This window comes from Balaenoptera borealis (assembly GCF_965194805.1).
Source record: "Balaenoptera borealis genome assembly, chromosome: 6".
Lineage (NCBI taxonomy): Eukaryota > Metazoa > Chordata > Mammalia > Artiodactyla > Balaenopteridae > Balaenoptera > Balaenoptera borealis.
In genome coordinates this window covers 123,461,653-123,478,955 of record NC_138863.1, presented here as the reverse complement: position 1 = coordinate 123,478,955, position 17,303 = coordinate 123,461,653, and the positions used below count along the sequence as shown (strand labels likewise).

At 35.1% G+C, this 17,303-nt stretch overlaps 1 pseudogene across 1 annotated transcript in view; it reads left to right on the top strand.

Annotated features, from left to right (window-relative positions):
- The window catches only part of LOC309630231 (sorting nexin-19 pseudogene), a 40,284-nt pseudogene extending 23,173 nt beyond the window's left edge, over positions 1 to 17,111 (top strand). Inside the window, exon 2 of the transcript in view lies at positions 1,726 to 17,111. The product of the transcript in view is annotated as a sorting nexin-19 pseudogene (transcript). The remainder of the gene's footprint in view (positions 1 to 1,725) is intronic.
- Positions 17,112 to 17,303: the final 192 nt, after the last annotated feature.

The window sequence follows — 17,303 nt, the reverse complement described above, 5'->3', positions numbered from 1 at the left end:
TTATTCTCATTCTAAATATCTTTGCTCATTCAGCTCCAAATTTGGAATGTTTCCTTGGAACTAGAAACATCACTATGCAGTCATGGCTCTTTCTACCTAGTAAAACTTATTTGAATTACTCTTACTAATAGTCAATTAAAAATTGAATGCCGGGCTTCCCTGGTGGCACAGTGGTTAAGAATCCACCTGCCGATGCAGGGGACACAGCGTTCAAGCCCTGGTCCGCGAAGATCCCACCTGCTGCGGAGCAACTAAGTCCGTGCACCACAACTACTGAGCCTGAGCTCTACATCCCACGAGCCACAACTACTGAGCCCGTGTGCCACAACTTCTGAAGCCCGCGCACCTAGAGCCCATGATCCACAACAAGAGAAGCCACCGCAATGAGAAATCTGCTTACTGCAAGGAAGAGTAGCCCCTGCTCGCCGCAGCTAGAGAAAGCCCGCACGCAGCAAAAAAGACCCAACGCAGCCAAAAATAAATAAATTAATTAATTTAAAAAAAAATTGAATGCTTGTCCTCAAGCTTTCCAACATGTCTGTTTTTTGGCCCTAGTGTCTTTGTGTCTAAACTAATGATGTCTTCACTTTCACGTTGACTACATCATGGTCATATTCCACTTTCTTTTTTCCAGGTAGGAAATACCTGTTTCCTGGTACCAATCCTCTTACTGCTTTGGAAGGAATCTCTGTTCATTTATGGCTTCAGGTTTATTAAACTCGATACCATTTTCACACATATAGAGATTTAACTGCTATTCTTAAAAAGAAAATTAAGCGATATGATCAGCAAAATATTAAAGACATTACTTGAAGCTGGAGAATGTCACTGTCTAATAGTTTTCATCAAGTACATTATTATAAAATATAGTCAATTCTATAGTCTAATAGGGAGCTTAAAATATCCTCAAATGTGAAGTGAAATTTAAACAGTCATTAGAAGTTTAAAACTATTTGAGAAAAAAATAACACCCCCCATTTGGTTGCATGAAGTAGACAGAGTGTTTTGAGAGACATTTATTTTGATAAATAAAATAAGAATTATTTATGGTAGATGTTTCCAGAATATCTGTTTTTGAAGTGGTTTGGGGGAACAAAAGTAAAATGTGCTTAGAAAGAATTTTAGAATGAAGACTACCTCTCAGAATGAAACCACAAAATTATTGCTTGATTTTGGAGTTTGGAATGGGAAGGTATGTGGGGAGACATAGAGTGGAGGGATAAGCAGTGACAATGGCAGGAAAAGCCTTAAAGGTTTGACAAGGGACTGGAAAGCACTGGAGAATCATAAAGTTATTTGCATGTTGATGTAACACTGGAGAGTCAATTCATTCATTCATTCATTCAAGTTTATATTATTTAGCTGCTCCTCTTTACTGGGAACTTCTTCTCCATTATGTATAGTATTGGTGGAAACTACTGCCCATATCATGCAATAGTACCAGACCCCCTTTGGCTTGATCAAACAGGCCTACCATAATGGGGCTTTGACTCTCAATATAAAGACATAAAGATAATGGGGTGTTTGTGATTCACGGCCACTGTGTCACTCTCAAATATTAGTGTCAGCTAGGTAATAAAATAGTAATGATGATATACTGGCTAGATATACTGACATACTGACTACTAGAAATGCAGCCAGCAGAAGCCCCAGAAAAAGATTCTAAACAAATTCTCAAAGGATGAGTGGATGGTTACTGGTCAGAGGCACCCATGCCAGAATAAGACCTCAGTGATGGTGATCCAAGAACAGAGACATAGTGAGCTGACACAGGCCTGGATCTGTTCCTCTTGGGGCTAATGTAACAGTGGAGATGGCTATGTATGGAAAACATGCAGAAGGCTGTTTATCTCATCATTGGTACCCTAATTCAGAGGTGGCTAGAGACACAAGTAGCTAATCTAACATGTCCACAGCACAAGGTACAGTACCTCTGGCTTCTTCAGGAATCCATCTGGCCTGGGGGAGTTTTGCCTAACTCTCCATGCCCTGTAAGGATCTAGGAGCAGAATGCAGCTGTGGATGGGAGTCCTGGCAAATATTTTCCTAGAAATTCTTGGGGTGAACAAATGCAGGCTGAGCCGTAGTCTAGTCTTGGAGTTGCTACAGAAACCCTTAATCAACAGGCATTTGATTACTGCCTTTGGATCATCATCTTGGAATTCTTGGATCTCAGTGCCTTTACTGAAGATTCTACCATAACCACCTCTGCCTCAGATACCCCAGGCAACTCCAAGAGAATTGGTATCTCTGCTTAGCCATAAGTTACTTATCCACTGAGGAAGAAGGGTTATTCCACCACTGAGAGACCAGTCAAGAAGGCTGTTTCCTCTGGAACTAAGCTATAGCTCAGAAGACCTGGTTTCACAATGGTACATCTCCTTCCCTGCCAGTTCCACTCTACTTGCGGCAAGTGACTGGAGTATATATGTACCTATTAGGTGCATATCCATCCCCATACCTTTTTTAAACAAGTGTATATGACACTGCCTGCTTCTTGTCCTACACAGTAGCTTTGAGTTCCACCCATTTTTCTATCTTTCATTAGTCTCCCCCATTTATTCTGTAGCGTATGTAATACTTATATTCAATTATTTGCTGTTTAAGCTAACCAGATTCATGCAATTAAGAATCCTGCATGATTGAAGGTTTTGAGCAGGGGTCTGACCAGATTTGCATTTAAGAAGTTTTGCACTTAGGGCTGAACTTGGATTAAGTCAGGTCTATGACACTAGCGCATAGGCAGTGGCATTTGGGAAGAGTGGAAGGATTAATTTTTGTGTGATTGTATAATGACTCTTCCTCAAATAAATTTTATTAGATTTTTAAACCAGGAAATGTTCTTTACAGTCTCTCACCACCTGAATCTGGTCAAAGGTGAAGCACTTAGTATAATACGTTGCACATTCAGACAACCACTTAAAGATTTTTTCGACATGCTTGTTGATTCACTGGATTAGTAAAGATCTCACACATTATTGGTACATAATTTGTGAAACCATGGCCAGAAATGTATGATATAATAGTAAGGGTCCCTGTATAATTTTAGGGACTTAGGTTTAAGTTTTCATTTAAAACAGATCTGTGGTGTGTGTGTGTGTGTGTAAATAGTCACTGATATTATGTTGTGGAAATGGAAGCATATGAAAGGAAAAGAGTTTCCAAGGACTTAAAAATAGTGACAAGTAGATCATTCAGTTCCTAAGAAGCAATATAAGATTATGAAGTCTTGAAATTTTCTTACCAAGAATATCCTTATATAATGCTCTTCATGGCTACGGTGGGAAATTTTTGTATACTAAAGAAAATGCATTTTTTATGCTTTCAGTATAAATGCTGAGTGAATGTGGTATTGCTATAAAGCAGAGTTGTGGTTGCCTTTTTTTTTCTGTAACACACAAAGGATGATGAACAAAAGTGAGACCATCTTCCATGGGCATATTCAGGTTTATGGACTACATCTCATAACTGGCTATAGCACTTTCTCAAAGAAACTACATCCAAGTAAACATTCCTAAGAATGATATTATTATGGGAAAGTATGTTTTTGTATTTCTTTATTTATTTAGCTTTTATGGCAATGATATAGTCATCTGACATTCAAACGAAACAGAGTTTTTTTATAATAAAAAATGGTGGTCCCATACTCATACTCCGTGTTCCCAATCTCTCTGTCCAAAGTCAACTGCATTCAGGTATCTGTTATTGATTTATTCCTTTTTACTTCCTCTGCTATAATTTCAACAGTAATTTGCTAGGGTTATGTGATAAAGTCCTACATCTTGATCAAAATTCTCTCACTTTTTAAGTGAATTATCAAAAATATCAGTATGTTAACTGTTCTTAGCAATTAATTGTTTATGATTCATCTGAAACCTGATAATACACTAGCATGTTCTGAATCCAAATTTGAGAAATGAAAACCTACAAACTCTACTCTGTGTTCCTTAGATTCTCTACATTTTGGTGTAGCCCACATTCTTGGAATAAGTTCCCTATCTCTATCTATCTATCTATCTATCTATCTATCTATCTATCTATCTATCTATCATCTATCATCTATCTCTATCTTTCTACCTATCTCAGACATTCCCAGTGAACCTGTATGCTCCATGTACAATGTCTTACTTCCTTTTCTCCACTTATAATTTTCTCCTCATATGGGCATCCTCACTGTTATTTCACTAAGCAACCAGTCTACTCTAGGCCCAAAGCAGGTCCATCTCTTCCATGGGACTTCATCTGGCTATGCAAATGTACTATAAACTTTCCTTTCTCTACATTCTTTTAATAATAGCATGAATATAACCACATATTTATTAACAAAATTACTCTCAGGCGCTCAATATTTAACAGTGTCTCTCTTATCCTTAATTCTTCACAACAATCTATGAGCTCAACATGAGTGATTCAATGCATAGACAAGGAAACTGAGGCATGGAGAGACTTAAAAATCTTTTTCTGAGTCACGTAACTCTGTGAATCCAGGACTGAGATTAGAGTACAGCTTAACCTGAACTCAAAGTCTACAGTGGATACATTCAATATCCCTTTGCTGATGCTAATTTTTCTCAGCTCAGTGTTGCCTTTTTTTACTCCACTAAATGTACTGAAAAATTCATACTCTGACTTCTGATAGTTTGTTTCTCAACTTCTCGTGTGTATCTTCCAACCACTGCCTTGAGGATACTGAATTCAATCAAATGATTAATACATAGTAGGGAGCAAAAACACGTGTCTGTTGAATAAATATTTATGCACACCTTGGAGGTCATGCTCTGAATGGTTGACATGTAAGATTAAAGCTATGTTGATTCCAGACTAAGATGATTGGGGAAAGTTCAAAATTTTAATAGACATCACATTAGAAAAGAAAGTCAAATAAGGCTGCTTTTTCTTCTTTTTGGTTGTTGTGTAGTTCTTGAATTTACTCGGCAATATATTGAAGATAGTCAATAATGCCAATGGGAGTATAATGTAGCACCTAGAATCTTCTGGAGCTTGTTCTGAGGATTTTATTTAAAGATTTTTTTTTTTTTTTTTTTTTTTTTGTGACCACCAATTTCTGAAGACTTCTTTATTTAGTGTTGCTTGGTAGGGTTTGAGATATTATATTTTTTAAAAAGGAAAAAATATATATATATGTTCCAGAGGATCTATAAATATTATTCATTTGAACTTTAAGAATATTTTGCATCAGTTTAGGGTCTAAAAGTAGAAGAAAGAAAGCTCTTTTATAACATAAACACACAGGAGCCAAAGTCCCTTTCACCAGAGAAAGCTTTGTGATCAGTGGAATGTATACAATTATAAACTCAGTTGTTAAATCAAATCACACCCCAATCACCTTAGCATGTCGCTTTTAATGGGCAATACATTCCCCAAGAAGGCAAATTCTCTGCTAACAATACTGAACCAAATCATCAAAGTTCAAAGATGGGTCTATAAAATGTGAAATTCCATCAGCCAAGTGCACAGTGGGCTGCAATGTGTAGATTAATGGGCAGCCTGTCAAGTATTTTAATGTATGCCTCAATCGTTGAAACACATGTGATGATTAGTAAATATTTGGCCTGAGCAGTAAAAGATATAAAATAAAGTCATGACACCTTCCAAATTAATAAAGCATTTGGTTAGACTGTATTGATAAATCACTAGCACAGATGAAAAAGTCTGATAACTGCATATATCTTCCCCCCAGGCATGCTGAGAACTCACACTAGCCTCTTCCTATGACATCTTTCTAAATGAGGGTCTCTGTGAAAGCACCAAAGCTAAGTCTTTAAAGAATCTCAGAATATGAACACTCACTGGTTCATATTCACACTCACATCTATAACTGGCATCTCTCATATTTCTTTTTTTTTTTTTTAACATCTTTATTGGAGTATAATTGCTCTACAATGGTGTGTTAGTTTCTGCTTTATAACAAAGTGAATCAGTTATACATATAGATATGTTCCCATATCTCTTCCCTCTTACGTCTCCCTCCCTCCAACCCTCCCTATCCCACCCCTCTAGGTGGTCACAAACCACCAAGCTGATCTCCCTGTGCTATGCGGCTGCTTCCCACTAGCTATCTCTTTTACGTTTGGTAGTGTATATATGTCCATGTCACTCTCTCACTTTGTCACAGCTTACCCTTCCCCCTCCCCATATCCTCAAGTGCATTCTGTAGTAGGTCTGTGTCTTTATTCCTGTCTTGCCCCTAGGTTCTTCATGACCTTTTTTTTTTTCTTAGATTCCATATATATGTGTTAGCCTATGGTATTTGTTTTTCTCTTTCTGACTTACTTCACTCTGTATGACAGACTCTAGGTCCATCCACCTCACTACAAATAACTCCATTTCGTTTCTTTTTATGGCTGAGTGATATTCCATTGTATATATGTGCCACATCTTCTTTATCCATTCATCTGTTGATGGACACTTAGGTTGCTTCCATGTCCTGGCTATTGTAAATAGAGCTGCAATGAACACTTTGGTACATGACTCTTTTTGAATTATGGTTTTCTCAGGGTATATGCCCAGTAGTGGGATTGCTGGGTCGTATGGTAGTTCTATTTTTAGTTTGTTAAGGAACCTTCATACTGTTCTCCCTCTTGCATCTCCCTCCCACCCTCCCTATCCCACCCCTCTAGGTGGTCACAAAGCACCGAGCTGATCTCCCTGTGCTATGTGGCTGCTTCCCACTAGCTATCTATTTTCCATTTGGTAGTGTATATATGTCAATGCTACTCTCTCACTTCGTCCCAGTTTACCCTTCCCCCCACCATGTCCTCAAGTCCATTCTCTACGTCTGCGTCTTTATTCCTGTCCTGCCCCTAGGTTCTCATATTTCTTTTGAGTTCTAAAAATTAGATTTCTTTTTCCTAAGCCTGTTTCAGAACTACTTTCACCTCAAAAGCAATTTTCAGTATTTTCTTCGAAGCATGTCGCTGGAGACACCGAAGCTGAAAAATACACACCAGAAGAGAAAGGATGGACTGAATACATCTACTGTCACTTTGGTTAGTGGTGTATACATTGTGGGAGCTGGAGGAGGCGAAATGCGGAAGGTTTATCCAGGCAGATTCATCAGAGTGGTCAGGACAACGAAACCCACAGGATCAAAGAGATTCTTTCGTGGCAGCTGTGGGAAGTGAAGCTGCTATGATACTTTGATTAGTCTTCAATGCTCAACACCAAATTTGCCCAGCAGTGGCACTCATGATTTGGGGGAGAGAAGGAACATCTTCATTTTTAAATGATTTCTTTCGGAGGTAGGGATTTCCAGGTGGAAAGGAACATTACTTTTTACTGAGGGATGGAATTATATGCATCGTTTGCTTTTCCAGGTTTGCTAGGCATTTCAAAGGTCCATTCAGTCCAGCACCAGAAGTTGAAACACGTGTGGGTATTTTGCACTGAAAATGTAAAAACAAACTCACGGATATTGCTCTTTATGACCTCACAGTTTGAAACCTGATAGTTACTTACAATAATAATACAAAATGGAAATGTTATGAAAAGGGAAGGAAATAGATGATACGTCGTAAGTTACGTGGCATCTCACTGAATCACGGAAGTGCATGAACATCGGGAAATTTTCTTCATAGAGCAAGTACAAGAGGCTCATCTCAGACAGTGAAGATGAAAATATTTCTGGATAAGAATATGGAAAGAGCAAACTATTCCTACGTGGAATGGAGGGTATTTACGTTGAGGAGAAGACATTCAGAGTAACAAGTGGAAAAGAGTTTACAGCACATCTCTTTTTAATTATTTCAAGTGGGATTAACATTTTCCCAGTGATAAAATGATGAGAAATCTATCATGAGGTACACTTTGCCTTTATTTCTGTAACAGCTTTAAAAAATAAAATAAACAATTTTTAAGGCAAAGAGCTCCCCATCAGTAAAGTTGTTCAAGTGTTGGGTGACAGCTTGAGAAAGTTGTTGAAGGTTTTCTACCTCGGCAGTTTATATGCCAATGAAATATTAGTAGCATGTTTCAAAAGGGAGAATTAGTCACTGAAAAGTAATCTTTAGGGCAGCTAGAATCCACTATACTCATTATGACTCACAGTTCCCTTTTGCCAAAAAAAAATTCAGCATCCTTTTGCAAGATATACGTAAATACCTTGTCATATATTCAAACTCCTTATCAGATATGTAAACACCTTGATTTTGGCATGGAGTATGCAATATATGTTTATAATTTTGTCCTCATTTTATTTTCCCATTAATAAATTTGGCTAGATTATGGAAGTTGGAGCATTATTTTAGTTGGCCAAGGGTTTGGGCAAAACAAAATTTTGGATGCTAAATAAGACAGCTAACAGCTGTCATAGCCCCATCAAATATTTTTTTTAAATGATTGAAATATAAATAAGTGACCACTGTGGAAAATGCTGTGAAATAGGAAAAGTATAATGCACACAAAAATTTTCCTTTTTACTCTGGGTTATCAGCTACTTTTTTCCCAAGACATGCATTTTAATTTGGAATCACCCAATTTGTATATTGTCTGTGTATTGCTTTTTAATTTCATATTGTAAAATGAGTGTCTTCTATATAATTAAGCATTACTAAAACTGGTATGTTTAAAAGCCATACAATAGTTTATTTTACAGTTTTGACACAATTCATTTAATCAGTCCCCATTGTTAAAGATTTGACTTATTAACCATAATGTAATCAAACTGGCATTTCAAACAGTACTTTTAAGCTCAGCCAGTTAAAAATGGTTTTCTATTTTACTTTATTTTAAAATGTAGAAGAATAAATGACTGTATTCTTAATTTTTTTTAATAATGAGATGACTAGAAAAAATAATTACATTATCTTTCCCAGAAGTAACAATTCTTAGGAATTGAGTGGCCATACATGCCAATTTATACCTGCTGATCTGGGGTAACTGTGATTGTTAAAGTAATGGCAACATTTTCCATTCATAGATATGTGCCAATTCGATGATAAGTCATATAATCAACCTTAGTTAACAGTATGCAGTGTAAATGTATTTCTTCTACATATTTAAATTTATATACCTTCCACATATGCAAATTTTAAGAATTTATTGTATATATTGTAGCAACTTATTTAATAATGATACTCCTTAAAGAAATTTCCATAACAGAATATATAGCTCAGAATCATTCCTTTAACTCCTTGGTATTCCTGAATATAGATGAACAAAATTCTATTAATATAGATGAATAATAATTTCCTAATTATGATGTTAAAGGATAACTTTTAAAGGGTAATATAAAGACTCTTATACAACCATAAAGTGAAAACATTTCAAAGATTTCCTTTAGTTCCTCAATTAATTAAACCAGTAAGATATTGGAACTGGTTCAAAGGAGAATCCAACACACTCACACACGCATACACACACACTCGTACAAACACCATCAAAATGAATTTATAGACACATACACCAAAATGAATTTATAGATACATACAAAATTAGCCAATATTTACAGATCCAATAGATTCAATTCATTTGCATTTATATGTAAATGAACCTACTATTAGTTCACTACAATTTACAGAATTGTTCAAAGACGATGACAGACAGAGACAACTTAGAGGGTGTGCTTGACAGGCCACAAGTTATCATTTATGCCAATTTCAGTCTTTCACAGTTTTTTCTGCTAATGGAATTTTAGATTGTATTCAGTATATTTGTCATTGTAAAGAATGCTGCAAGAAACATTTTTCATTATGTACCATTTTCTCATGTGGACATATGTTTGTAAGATAATTATCTAGAACTGCTGGGTCAGAGTATCAGATTGATTTCTTTTTTCTCTTCCTTTAATATGTATTTGTTTATTTTTAGAACAGCTGCTGAACTGCATTCAAAAGTGCTATTCCAATGTATGCTACCACGAGCTATCTATAATTAACTATTTTTCCTACATTTAAAAAAATACTGGATTGATTCTTTTATTTCTTTTTCTTTAATCAGGTCATTGTTTTGATTCTTACTGAGTCAACTACTGATGAGATGGGCAAATTTTCATATACTTATTGGTCACTGACATTTCTTCTAATTTAAATTTACTATTCATATAATTTTTATATTTCTATATGGATGTTTAATTCTTATTCATATAAGAAAACTGTTTATATATTTTATTATAGTTATTACCTTGTATATATGTTTAAAATATTTTCTTGTAACTTGTCACTTATCTTTTTAAAAAATGTTTCTTTCAGATATATTTTTCCATTTTGGTGAATACATAATTATATTTATATTATCATTTAAACAATCTCTAAGTGTATATTTCAGCTCCATTATGTACATTCACAACGTTGTGTAACCATCATCGTTATCTATACCGAAACTTCATCATTCTCTATATAAACACTATCCACTAAGCAATAACATCCCATCTCTCTCTTTCCCCTTCTCCCAAACTCTACACTATTTTCTGTCCCTATGAATTTGCTTATCCTACCTACCCCGTATAGGTGGAGTCACATAATGTGTGTCCTTATTGTATATGTCTGGCTTATTTCACTTAGCATGTTTTCAAGATTTAACCATGCTGTAACATATACCAAAAATCCATTCCTTTTTATGGCTGAGTAATAATATTCTATTGTCTTATATACTATATTTTGTTTATCTATTCATCTGTTGATGAACATTTGGATTGTTTCTACCTTTTGGCTGTTGTGAATAATGTTATTATAAACATTGTTATAAAAATATGTGTTTGCATCTCTGCTTTTAATTCTGATTATATAATTCTGGTTATAATTAATGACTAAATACCCAAGACTGGCATTGCCAAATCAATGGTAATTCTATGTACAACTTTTTGAGTAACTAACTGACAGTTTTTCACAGCACCTGCATCATTTTACATTCCCATCTTAAATGCACATGCTCCTATTTCTTCATGTCCTTGCCAAAAAATTATTATTTATTTTTAATAGCATTCTAATGCATATAACATAGCATTTCATTGTGATTGTTTTTGGCCACGCTCCACGGCATGTGGGATCCTAGTTCCCCAACCAGGGATTGAACCCACACCACCTGCAGTGGAAGTGCAGAGCGTTAACCACTGGACCACCAGGGAAGTCCCCTTCATTGTGATTTTTATTTGCATTTCCCTGATGACTAATGACGTTGAGCATCTTTTCAAGTGGTTACTATTTGTATATCTTCTATAGAGAAAGGTCTACTCAAACACTGCCTATTTTTATTGTTTTCTTTTGTTTGTTTAGTTTTATTTTTGTTGTCATTGTTGAGTTTGAGGATTTTTATATACTCTGGATTTTAAATCCTTTTCATATATATGATTTGTAAATATTTTTCCTAGTTTGTAGAATGCCTTTTAATTTTCTTGATACTTTCCTTTGATGCACAAAAGTTTTTATTTTTGTTGAAGTCTAATTTATTTACTTTTTATTTTGCTGCTTGAGATTTTGGTGTCACATCTGTGAAATTGTCAGATACAATGTCTTGAATTTTCCCCCATTGCTTTATTGCATGAGTTTTATAACTTCAGCTTTTAAGTTTTGATTGATTTGGGGTACATTTTTATATATGGTATGAAGTAAGGGTCCAACTTCATTCTTTTCCAAATGGATATTCAGTTTTTTCAGCACCATTTGTTGAAAATAATTCCCTTTACCCATTGAACAGTCTTGGCACTCCTGTCAATAATATTGACCATATATGTGAGGATTTATTTCCAGGATTTTTATTCTATTCCATTGGTCTATATATGTGTCCTTATGTGAGTATCATACTGTTTTAATTGTTATAGCAACTTTTGAAGTCAGGAAGTGTGAGTCCTCCAAGTTTGTTCCTCTTTTTCAAGAATAGTTTGACTATTTGGGGTCCTTACAATTCCATATCAATTTGAGGATCATCTTTGCCATTTTTTCAAGAAAAAAAAGGTGCTGGAATTTTAATTGGGATTACATTGAATCTGTATATAACTTTGGAGAGTATTGGCATCTTAACAATGTTGTCTTCCTATTCATGAACATGGAATATCTTCCCATTTATTTATTTTCTATTTAGTATTTTTTCCAGTCAATTTTTTTTTAAATTTGGGAAGTCACATGTATTTTTTCTTTATGTTTTTAAAACTGTTGTATTGTTCTCATGGTGTCCTTCTTTAAGCCATTCTTTATAATATAATCTCTGTATATAATAGTTTCTTATAATTAAAAATAAATTGCTCTTTACTACATCTCAATTTTTAATGTATAATTAATTTATGCACCTGACTTATGTTTTTTTCCAAATCCATACTATTCAATTCCCACAATATTTATTGACTGGTCTATCTTATATTTACCATTTTGAAATGCAACATTTAACACATGCTACATCGCTGTATGTTCAGTTTGATTTCTGGACCACAGTACTGTTTTGATCTACTTTCAAATTCTAGGTGAACACTATACTGTTTTAATCACTCTGATTTAATGGTAGGTTTTCATTTCTGATACAATAATTCACATTGCTCTTAATTATTATTCCCCCTTCCCATTTTTTTAATTTTGTTTGATTCTCCTTCAGACTACTTTTGCAATAAGTTAGGTTACTTTAGGACTTCCAATATTGTTATAACTGAGATTTTGTTAAATTTTTAAATCAATTTTTAGAGCAATAACATCTTTCTATTGTAAAGTTTTTTCTGCTGAGAAACAATGTAAGTTTCTTCATTAAAGTGTTCTTTTTTCCTTACTTTTTAAATATATATTCTTTTGTTCACAATTTAGTGGCTTTGCACAATTTTATTACTTTTTTTCCCCTTTTTTCTATTTTACAGTTGGTTTGTTTTGTGTTTCATACATAATTTGCTTGAAAACTGGATACTTAAAAGAAATATAAATATGGTGACTCTGGAAATAAGATACAACTGCCAGAGTCTGTTGTTGTTGTGTTTACTACTTGTTTGTTTAGTTACTTTTCTGGACCCCATTTTTCTGTGTTCTATTCTATCTCTATTCCCTGTAGTATGCTACCACTGAAGTCTCTGCTTGGTTAGCTTCCTTATAAACAAAAGATTGTTCACAACTATCCTTAATCGTCTTGAACCAATAAGTCCCACCTTTTCATGAGGGGCACTGTGATGAGGCGCATCTTCAACACTCTGGATGTTTACAGTTCTGCTTTAGCATTCCCTTCCTGCTTGTGCAGGTCCTCAAAGTGAGCAAGAAAAGTCAGGCAGAAGTGTAAGATTGAGCTATATCAGTTCTCTCCTGGATGTGCACACTGCCCTGCAAAAATGCATGACCTCCTAGAAACCCCAGGTACATCAGAACTTTTTTGAAGCCCTCTATAGATATCTAATAGCTCAGGTATTTCTTTTGATTTTTTGACCAGGCTTTTAAAATGTTTCCTAACCCAATATCATGGCCTTAGAAATTTGCAATGTTAGTAACTGCCTTTAACAGTTACTAATTTTTTCTGATTGTTCTGAAAAAACCCTAGAGACAGCACTTTTCCCATGGAGTGAGCCCTAAGTCAGGTCAAAAAATCACAATGCTCTGAGAATAAGCCTTTTCCAGAGAGCTGCAAAACATGCTGACATTTTGAGGAGTCCCAAACCCCATTAACTCTTCTGCTGGTTGCAAGGCTGCTGATTTTTAAGACTACCATGAATGTGAGAGAGGGTCAAGGCATTGACAGTGATGCATTCTTTTCAGTAGGCTCTAGGGAAAAAATCATTTTCTTTCTTTTTTCACCATGTAGAGGCTACCCACATTCCTTGTCTCACAGTTCTTCTCCTCCATCTTGAAAACGAGCAAAGGCATATCAATTGTTTCTCACATAGCAAAATCCATCATATTCACAGTTCTGGGGAGTATGAGGTATGTGTATATCAGGAAGTGAGGATCTTGGTGGCATTCTTAGAAATCTAACAACATTGTAATATTATCAGTAAACATATCACTATTATATTTTGAAATTTAAAATCAATATTTTAGAGCTAAAGATATAAAATAACCAAAATTTAAAACTTAATGAACAAATTTTTAACTGCTTAGTCACAATTCAAAAGAGAGTTAGCAACCTAATATAAATGAGCAGAAATCATGTGTAATAAATCAAGGAAAGACATAAATATATAAAATACAGGATATAAGATAGAAACACATGGGATAAAGTGAAATAAAGCAGATAGGGAAAGACAAATACCATTTGATCTAACTTATGTGTGGAATCTAATAAAACTAAATTCATAGAAACAGAGAACATGTTCGTGGTTGCCAGAGATGGGAGGTTTAGGGAGTACAAATGTCCAGTTTTAAGTCAACTAAAAAAAAAAATGCACAACCTAAAAGTTGAGAGTTATGTTTTTATTCAGCAGAGTTTCTGAGGATTTAAGCCCGGAAGACAGCCTCCAGTTAGCTCAGAGGGGCTGCTCTGAAGAGGTCAGGGAGATGTCAGGATCTATAGGAGTTTTTGTAACACAAACCAGGTAGTTAGAACATCAAAAGAGTACTATTAATTACAGAAAACCAGACATGTCAAGTTAATTAATTTAGCACGTTTCTTTGTATGGGAAGATGTAAGACTCTGGGCTCATTGAAATCATTCCTTTGATGTGTACCTTAACTATCTAGGGCCAGTGTCCTGTTTTTCTCCATCCTGAATCCCCTCAGGGTGCACAGCTGAGGTTGGACACAGTGGTTGATGGCTTGATGGCCACACATCATTTGTTTACTGATATGGCAAGTGACATTCTTCATCCACATGTAAGACAATTAAGTTCTGAGGATGTGATGTACAACATGGTGACTACACTTAACAATATGGTACATTTGAAAGTTGTTGGGAGCAAATATTAAAGTTCACATCACAGGAAAACATGTGACTGTGTGGTGATGTAGGCTAACTAAACTTATTGTGGTGATGATTTTGCAGTACACACATCTATCAAATCATCATGTTGTACACCTTAAATTCACAAATGTTATATGTCAATTATATCTCAATAAAACTGGAAAAATTAAAAAAAAATGTTTAAGCCTATTATGGGTTGAATTAAAGTCACAGAGGAAAATAGAGAAAGAGTAAGTTAGTAATATTTGAAGATATAATGGCTGAAATTTTTTCATAACAAATGAAAAAGAAAGTCCACTAGCCCAGTAAATCCTAAGCAGAAAACTATAAAGAAATCCATACCTAAAGCATTAGGGTGAAATTAGAGAAACATAGCAAAGATAAAATGTTAAAAGCAGTTAAAGACAAAAGACATTATTTTCAAAGTAGAAATAGTTTGATCAGAAAATTATTTCTCAACACTAATATTTGACTCAGACAAAAACAAAATAATAACAACCAAAAGTCTTTACACGTTAAAGTTCTAATATTATTCATTCTATTTAGCAAACTTATTTCATAAGAATACAATCTAAAACATCAAAGAATATCCAAATAAGAATTTAGCACAAGTAGATTTACGTTAAAAGACAATCTAAAAGACATTCTTCTGGAAGAAACAACATAATTTCAGATCAAAGGTCATAACTGAAGCATGCAATAAGCAAATAATAAATATATAGGCAAATTTAAATGAACATTAAAATAGTAATAATAATAATAATATTGCTTTCTGAAATTTATGTGTCTGAGAAGAACAAAATTATAAGTGTTACAGCAGGCAGGTAGCTAGGTAGGAGAAGAGAAAGGGGAGTACCAGCCAGATAACATGAAACCACACATCTTGTAAACAACAAGGGTCCTTGGTCAGACAAAGAAAAACAGAAACTTCCAGGCTGACAGAAAACCACACATTTTGGGGTGATAAGTGTTCTAGAGCTAGACAAAGAAAGGTGGGACAAGGGGAGAATCTCCAGAATCTGAATGTAACCTTTTGATCATTATGCTCTTATTACAATTAAATGAACCTTGAAGATAAGAAGTTCCCATCATACACTGAGGCCATGACACGTCCCATGAAGGTTAAATAAGGACAGAAATTCCCCTCAGGAAGGTGAAGCTGGGATGAAAATTAGGGAATACAACCCTCAAGCCCCTCCTTCCCCAATGAGGACTCCACCCTTTCATTTCTACACCCCACATAACCAGCTTGCCAAAGAAACTCAGGGCAGAGCTACTCACCTGAGCCTGCCAACTCTCCCCTTGAGAGTGTACTATCGCTTAGATAAATCCTCACTTTACTTTCTTGACCTCCCTGTCACGCTTCTGAACATAAGTAAGTGATATAATTCTGAAGGTACTTTAATGAAATTAAATGTTTTGTTTTCACATTTGCTGAGAAGAGGAAAAAATTGCCAGATAATTTTGTATGTTGATAAGGCTTTATCAAGATTTTATGTTTTAACTCTTAGAATAATCTATAAAAGATTACATAACTGAGGGCATACTTTCTAAATTTATGGAAAGAAAATAGTTTAATAAAAATAATCTATTCAAAAAATGATGAAGGGGGAAAATGTCATAGAAGCTGCCATGTAGAAAGCTTAGGATACAATCGTATAATTAAATCTCTATATATCAGTATTATATTTAATATAATTAAATAAATACTGTAGCTAAAAGGCAAATGTTTTGAGTTTAGACTTTGAAAAACAGTTAAGTCCCTTACATATGAACCTTCAAGTTGCAAACTTCCAAAGATATGAACATACCTAGAGAAAGGATGAAGAGAGACAAGAGGAAGAAGTAACTGAAGAACGAAGAGATTCACGATGAAGGAAGTGGCATGGAGATTTTCTTTCTTTGAGGAGACACAGTTTTTGAGGCAAAGGACCCGAACATAGAATGGTGCACGAAGTTTGCAGCAGCCGTTCAGAATGCAATCCAGTGCTACCCTGTCATCTATGACGAGAAAAAAAGAGCTACTACCCAGACATCACTGGATTGTTTTTTCAAGAGGGTAGATAGAATTGAATCCAGCGAGGAATCAGAACCTGTACCATCAACATCAGGTGTGGGTGAAATTGCAGCTTGCCCTCCGTCTCCTATTGCTGACAATCCTTCAGCTCTACCATCTCCCACCTCCTCTCCCTCCTCCAGTCAGTAACTCTTCCTGCCTGTTCACTAGATGCCAGCCCCTGGATGCCAGCTGTTGTACTGTACTACTGTACTTTTCAAGGTACTGTACTGTAAGATTAAAAATGTTTTCTTTATATTTTGTGTTTGTTTTCTATGTATTGTGTGAAAAGTATTATAAACCTATTACAGTAGAGTACTATATAGCCAACTGTGTTAGTTGGGTACCTAGGGTAACTTTGTTGGACTTAATGAATAAATTGGACTTATGAACGTGCTCTTGGCATGGAACTCTATTGTATGTAGGGGACTTA